The 6,591-nt window shown below is 47.0% G+C and overlaps 2 protein-coding genes and 1 non-coding gene across 3 annotated transcripts in view; all 3 read right to left on the bottom strand.

The window, feature by feature from the left end:
* Positions 1–948: 948 nt before the first annotated feature.
* On the bottom strand, positions 949–1,019 carry TRNAC-GCA (transfer RNA cysteine (anticodon GCA)). Its single transcript has one exon. It is a non-coding gene; the product is annotated as a tRNA-Cys (tRNA).
* A 3,388-nt stretch (positions 1,020–4,407) lies between these two features.
* Positions 4,408–6,591, bottom strand: part of LOC118474705 (uncharacterized) — a 7,018-nt gene continuing 4,834 nt past the window's right edge. Inside the window, exon 1 of the mRNA XM_035963736.1 lies at positions 4,408–6,591. This exon is cut by the window's right edge and continues 4,834 nt beyond it. The gene's annotated coding sequence lies outside the window, so the exon portion shown is untranslated.
* Positions 5,971–6,591, bottom strand: part of LOC118474706 (probable cytochrome c biosynthesis protein) — an 11,570-nt gene continuing 10,949 nt past the window's right edge. Inside the window, exon 1 of the mRNA XM_035963737.1 lies at positions 5,971–6,591. This exon is cut by the window's right edge and continues 10,949 nt beyond it. The gene's annotated coding sequence lies outside the window, so the exon portion shown is untranslated.

The raw sequence follows: 6,591 nt of genomic DNA, 5'->3' as shown, positions 1-6,591 counted from the left end.
CTTATACCACCGCTCTGCCAGAGGCAACCATGCATTCCATTTCCTCGGTTCATAGGAAAGAAAGCCCTTCTCGTTAGTCTTCTCGTTAGTACAGCAGAAGAGAAGAGAGCCGTATCACAACAACATTCGCTTCATCCAAGCCAACCTTATTAGAAAGCCGTCTAGCGCATCTGGCACTTGTAAGTATCTGCATCCGAGTCACTCTCCTCATTGGCGGATCTGAATCTGATCAAAGTATGATTCTCTAGGGTCAACGTATAGGGTCAAAAGTCCTACCTGCTCTCAATCCGGATGTTCTTCCTCTGCTTCTCCCTTTCTTTCCCTTCGCTGTTGTCCGAGAAATCAATCCTCTCTTCCCCGAAGAGAGTCTTCCTCTACAGGAAAGCAGTGCTTTTCTTTTCTATCCGTGACTTATCTTTGACCTACCTTGCTTCTGCTTCTACTTGACCGGTGCTTGCTTATTAGATCCTATCCACGCTAAAGAAACAGGAATCAGGAAGTTGTTTCTTTCATTTATACCTATGATATCCACGCTAAAGATGAGTGCCTTCTTTTCTTTGACAGTTCATATCAGCTATCCCATCTCTTTCTTGCTCGGTGAAAGGAATATCACTATCCCATATATATATCTATTTCAAGAAATATCACTATCCCATCTCTTCTATTAGTTCTAGTTACTGACCCTCGAATACTGTGCTTTCTTACCTAGCTATTATGCATAAACCAGTGCTGCTAAAACACCTAGTCCTTACTTCTATTGAGACTCTACCCTTGCATGAAAAACACTGTCTTGAAAAAACGACTTGCTTTTTGAAACTATACATCAGACTTTAAGGCATTCAGAAAAATCCAGTATCGACAGGCCTAGTTCTTTTCCTTTGCTTATGCAGGGCAAGAATTTGTAGAGTTCAATCAGTACAATAAGAAATAAAAAGTATTTTGTGGGTCAGGCGACACCCAGATTTGAACTGGGGATAAAGGATTTGCAGTCCCCTGCCTTACCGCTTGGCCATGCCGCCAAAAGAAAGAAGAGAAAGAACTGGGAGTTGGCGCCTACATAACAGGTAGCTTGCTTACCAAGCCGTCCTGGCAAGCTCCTACAGTTCTCTTATTATTCTTGACTTGACTTATTAATAATAAAACTACTCACTAACAAAATGAAAGACGATCTAGAATCTACCCAAGAAGATAGAGAGTCCCACATACGAGAAAAGGTCACAAATGGAGTTGAACCAAGTAACATTGCAAAGGCATAATGATAGTAGGGTCGGGATATCCCCGCCCTCCGAACCGGACGTGAGGGTCTCCCCTCATCCGGCTCTCCGCAGGGGAATCTCCACTCACTGCTTCCCCTAATATCCTCCCTCCCTTTACCACATCATGGGGGTTTACAGGAGATCCCAGAGACTCGCTCGGAAAGGCTGCTATACCAAACATTATTACTTAACTACAAAGAAAGAAAAGACTATAGTAGTCACTAGACTGACTATAGTAGTCCGTCCGGCTGCTCTTGCTTAAATCATTACTCTTCATTCTCCCGTGCTCTAGCAATTGCGCTCCCTAGACCACTACCATTTAGTTAGGTAGGGACAATCAATCAATCCAATCCAATCCAATCCATAGTTACGGGAATAACGGAATGCATGGGGATCCAAAAAAAGAGAAAAATGAATATTTTCTATGAAATCCTTTCTTTCCATAGATGTATCTGGTCTGAGACGGTACAGTACTCTATGAGAGGAATGCAATGGGATGGATGGTAGAGGGCTGCCTGCGCCCAAAAGCGATGATTCACTTGTCCCCTTGTCTATAGGGACCTTGTGGCATACAACCGCCACGACTCCTGCGTTATAGCCGCCCCTTTCTCTCTTTCTTTTGACTGCCTCGTGGACGGACGAAAGAAGGGAAGTTACAGAAGGGGGCAGTGAAGGCTCGCCAAGTAGACAGCAAGCCCCCACCCCGTCAGTCCTGTGTTGCCGTAGCGTGCCCTACTTCAATAAGGTATTACCTCGCCGATTTGAAAGGGGATTGGATTCATTCACTTGCATTCCTGCTAGCACTACAAAAAGCTCCGGTCTTAACGACCCTACGGAAGCTGTGCAGCCTTTCCTCGGGTTCGTAGAGTCGGGTTTCCCGTTTACCCACAACGGAGGAGCCGCCCCCACCAACCAAAGCAGGTAGGCGGCCACGGTTCATAACGCACTCTTCGCACAACAGATCCACTTTGAAGTTGACTTATTCGCTCGGCCAATCGTCGGAATGTGTACGAGATACCATAAGGGCCCAATATCTCAATAGCACCCTTGTCTAAAGCTTCGAATGAGACTGAATATCCGAAACGCAGGAACGATCTGACTAGAAAGTCATTCAAAACTTGATCGAAGAACCAGCGTTTATTGAAGAAGCTATAGAGTCGATTACAAAAAGTACTAGTTTGAAAGGCTCGTTGGAATTGATCCGCTACGAGATTTACATTATACGCTAGAGAAGCACCTGAAGTACTAAACAGAATAGGTATTAGTTTTGTAATGGTTGGAGCAGCAAACTCGGATTCGGCAAGAATCTCATTTTTTGGTAGTACGAAGGGGGAATTGGCCCAAAAATTGGATAGGGGTAAAGACGCAGCCGGGTGCCGGCGGCTTATTCAAGTGCCCCCCGAACCGCGCGAAATGGTCGCCTATTACACGGCTCACAAACTCTGCCTGGGGTGGGGCTACCTATTATTCGTAGGCGGTACGTACGGCGCACGCAGGGCCTCGGTTTGCTGCGTGGACTGTCTATGCATTTCCTACAGAGTGTAATGGAACCCAGCTCAGCTCCGCCGAGCCAAAAGGAAAGAACAGCCGGAGGCGAAGAGTAGAGTATAGCCAAGGGGCTGGCTTTCGTCGTCCGTAAAGGACCTAACGGAAGACCGTGCTCCGAAGTGCACTGAGAGTTTTGTTTTAAGAACACTTGGCCTTACCCCTTCGTTTTGAGCCATGTCTAGGTGGCAGAGTGTTGATCCTCACCCGCCCGTAAGCGGACTCTTTCGACAGAAGGTTGCAGATGGAAAATTCCCGCTCTGTAGGTCGTCAAGCATTTGATGCAACCTAGCCAAGTGTTCTTCACCAGTGGCCGTACGGGGGTTGTCCAGGGCCCGCGCCCCCCGTCCCATCCAATCGCCACTTGGATGCAGGCCCGCCATCTTCCGGATTATGTCAACCTTGACCTCAAATAGGTCTTCGGCTTGAATCCGGGCCATTCTTATGTCATGGGCTGAAGGATTCCAATTAGTCCCCAACAGCCGCCTCTGAATGGATTCTACGCTATCCCCTCCTATTATTTCATTTAGTTGATGGGGGTAGGGGACGTAGGGCGGAGCCCGATTAGCTGCTTCCTGCATAACAGGAAGAGCGGGAGGCGTAGCTTGTTCCCCCTGAAGCGGTTGATTGACCGACGAGGTGGTACTTCTACTACGCCCGGAACTGGCCGAATCCTCTACCAAATAGGAATCGGAAGTATAAGTAAATAAGGCCGAATTGGAGGATTCGGCTGCTCCGTGCATCATGTAATTTGCCATGGATAGCCCCCCTCCGGTAGCGAGGAAGAAGGCCCGTAGAGCGAATCCAACGGCCATGATGAGAGTCACGGAGGAGCAGCCATTCCGAAGTAAGAGCCTGACTAAGGCTTCCTTGCTCAGTGAGTAAGCAAGTCGTAAGACCAGTGCGTCCCCCCCAGTAAGACAAAAATAGAAGAGATGATAAAAAAGATAAAGAAGGAAAAGAGCATTTTTCTTTTCTTCATATCCATTCCACTAAATCTCATCTCATAGTTACTCTAAACTTTGAAGCTCAGCTCTGCTCCCAAAAGAGAAAGGAGACTGAGATAGGGGTTGTCCTTGGTTTTTCCAAGGAAAGGAAATTCTTTTGAGAACCTGATCATAGAGGAGCCATATGAAGCTAAGGTTTTTGGAATAGCGGTGGGCTGGTAACGTAATAAGGGAAAGGAAGCTAGCTGCTTCCATATCGCCCCCCCAAAATAACCAATAAGTTCCAGAGGCATCTTCCATTCATTTAGATTTTGGTCTTTCTGCGCCATATTTAGATCTTCCCTTTCTACGATCCGGAATTCCCAGCAAATCCTTTACTCCTCGAATACGATGGGATTTCACACCTGGCGAATCTTTCACTCTACCCCCTCTGACTAAGACTATAGAATGTTCCTGCGAATTATGACCTTCGCCTGGAATGTGAGCAAATATATCATGTCGATTGCTCAACCGTACTTTTGCTATCTTACGTAGAGCTGAATTAGGTTTTTTCGGTGTTCTCGTCGAAACACGCAGGCATACTCCTTGCTTCTGGGGACATTGATCCGAAGCTCGAGTACGGTCCGTGCGCCGTTTTTCTTCTCTACCATGACGAATCAATTGATTTTTTGTAGGCATCCCTCTTTCCTATGTCCTTCCCCCCTTAGCCCTTTCACTAGTGGTTACTCCCGATCCGAAGCACCCCTTTTCCATTCATAGAGAGATCCAATCGTCAAAATCAATAAAAAGGCCATCATGGACCAAGATCCAAACAGATCAATCTTGTTAGGAGGTACTGCCCAAGGAAAAGAAAAGGTGACTTCCGGGTCAGGGATAATAAATAAAATAGGAACCGGATAAAATCGTATATCGAAACGACTTCTGGCATCACCGGAGGGATCGGAACCACATTCGTAGGCCGACAATTTTTCTGGATAGGTCGAACTATTGGAAGCAAATGGAAAAGGAACACCGAGTGGAATCAAAGAAACTAGCGGACTGATCACTAAATAGATACAAATAGGTGCAAATTCCGACATCACCAAAGCCCACTTCGTTCTCTCGCTCTCCTCGCGGCGCTCCTTGCTCGCGGAGCGGCATACCGAAAAAAAAAGACGCTCAGATGTGGATTCGAACCACTGAAGGATTTCAAGGGCAATGCCCCTTGCTCTTCCCACTGAAACAAGCAAAAAAGGATTTTAAGTCCTTTGCTCTAACCAGCTGAGCTACCAGAACCACTTGCCTAAAGTCTCTTTTCTTCATCTATGAGCATCCTACCCGCAGTGGAGGAGCTTGCTCAAGAACCGAGAGCCGCCCAGGGACTGGACGGCCCTCGTTCGGGAAGGTCTTCTTCGCTATAGACGCCACCAAGAACAAGAAAGGGGCGCTCCGCTCCTAGTCACTAAGTAGTGCTATTCTGTCCGACGGCGGACTCCATCAATCTGAGGTTCTTTCTCTCACGTAATTTCGCCCGCCCGTTCAACCGGAGGAAATGGGATTCGAACCCATGATACAATCTTCTTGTATGTCGATTTAGCAAACCAATGCCTTAAGCCACTCAGCCATACCTCCATCCAAGTTGTTGATCGGAATTGGATGTGCCGGTTGCCCGAAGATCCACTGCGTAAGCCGTAGCGCGCGTACTCTTCTTTACTGAGCGAGAAAGACTCTATCCAGATCTCCCCAGCGTCCAAGCGAGACGAGACCCCATCCAAACCAAATCCGCCACTCGTTGCGTTGGGCGAGGCCTTGCTTTCTATGAACACCTCACCACTGAATGATAAACTTAGCCTCCGACCCAGAGAAGACAGGGTCAAGCCGACGCCGCCCTTCCTCACCTGCCTGAATGGAATGAATATCTCCTTCGTCTAGTCGAGAAGGGAAAAAGCCCGGCGGGGAACTGGACCGTGACTCTTCTAAACCATTACATGACGGAGAAGTCCATTCTCGTCATGATCGATCCACGTCCTACCATAGTGCCCGGAGAACCAGGCTTGCTTAGCTTACCAAGCTAGCTTACTAAGCTAAGCGCGAAGGAATTTTTCTAAGATGGCAGAGCTAGCCAGAAGGTAGCCTAGCTTGCTTCCAGAAGATTCTATAGTGATCCACAGGAATCGGTCTCGGGCCTCCCTAGTCGTCGAAAGATTTCATCCCTCGGTCGTTAAGGAGCAAGAGGATGCGCCTAGCGCTAGTTGCTCAATCCGTTGCTTGTTTGGTTCGAGGTTGAGCTCACCCGCCGCCCTACGTCAGTAGTCTTCCTAACTTCTATTCCCTTTTTTTGCTCTACTCTAAGGTAAGGTCCTTCAAGAACAGCATTGCGGTCGCAACGGGGCTCTGGGTGAATATTGTCCGCCCGTATGAGCCGGGCTGTGAATATTTATAGGTCGGGGTCTTTACTGAAAAACCACAATACTACACTACACTACAACAATTTTAAGAAATCCGCAAGTGACTATAATTTGAATTCACTAGTCGTGTTGAGTTGAGGCTTATTTCAATATAACAAATCTGCCAATCCCGATATTCCCACATTTCATTCTGGTCCAGTGTCCATTCCTGAATGAAAGAAATGAGCTTTTTTGCCCCTTCACTCACTTCTGAATGACTCCTTTAGCACTCCCTTTTTTATATAAAAAAATAGATACAGTTTACCTTTACCATACCTTCCAACCAAGCAAGAGTGTTTTTTGCAAGCTTTTTATAGCCGCTCTTCCTAGGGCAGGGCAGCAAGTCTCTTATCCATATTGAAAGCAGAAGTTTGAATATGAGCTAAAGTTCAGTAAGAACTAAGCTATTGGTGGAAA

The sequence above is a fragment of the Zea mays genome, unplaced genomic scaffold (genome assembly GCF_902167145.1).
Source record: "Zea mays cultivar B73 unplaced genomic scaffold, Zm-B73-REFERENCE-NAM-5.0 scaffold_304, whole genome shotgun sequence".
NCBI classification, from domain to species: Eukaryota; Viridiplantae; Streptophyta; class Magnoliopsida; order Poales; family Poaceae; genus Zea; species Zea mays.
This window is presented reverse-complemented; position numbering and strand designations above follow the sequence as displayed.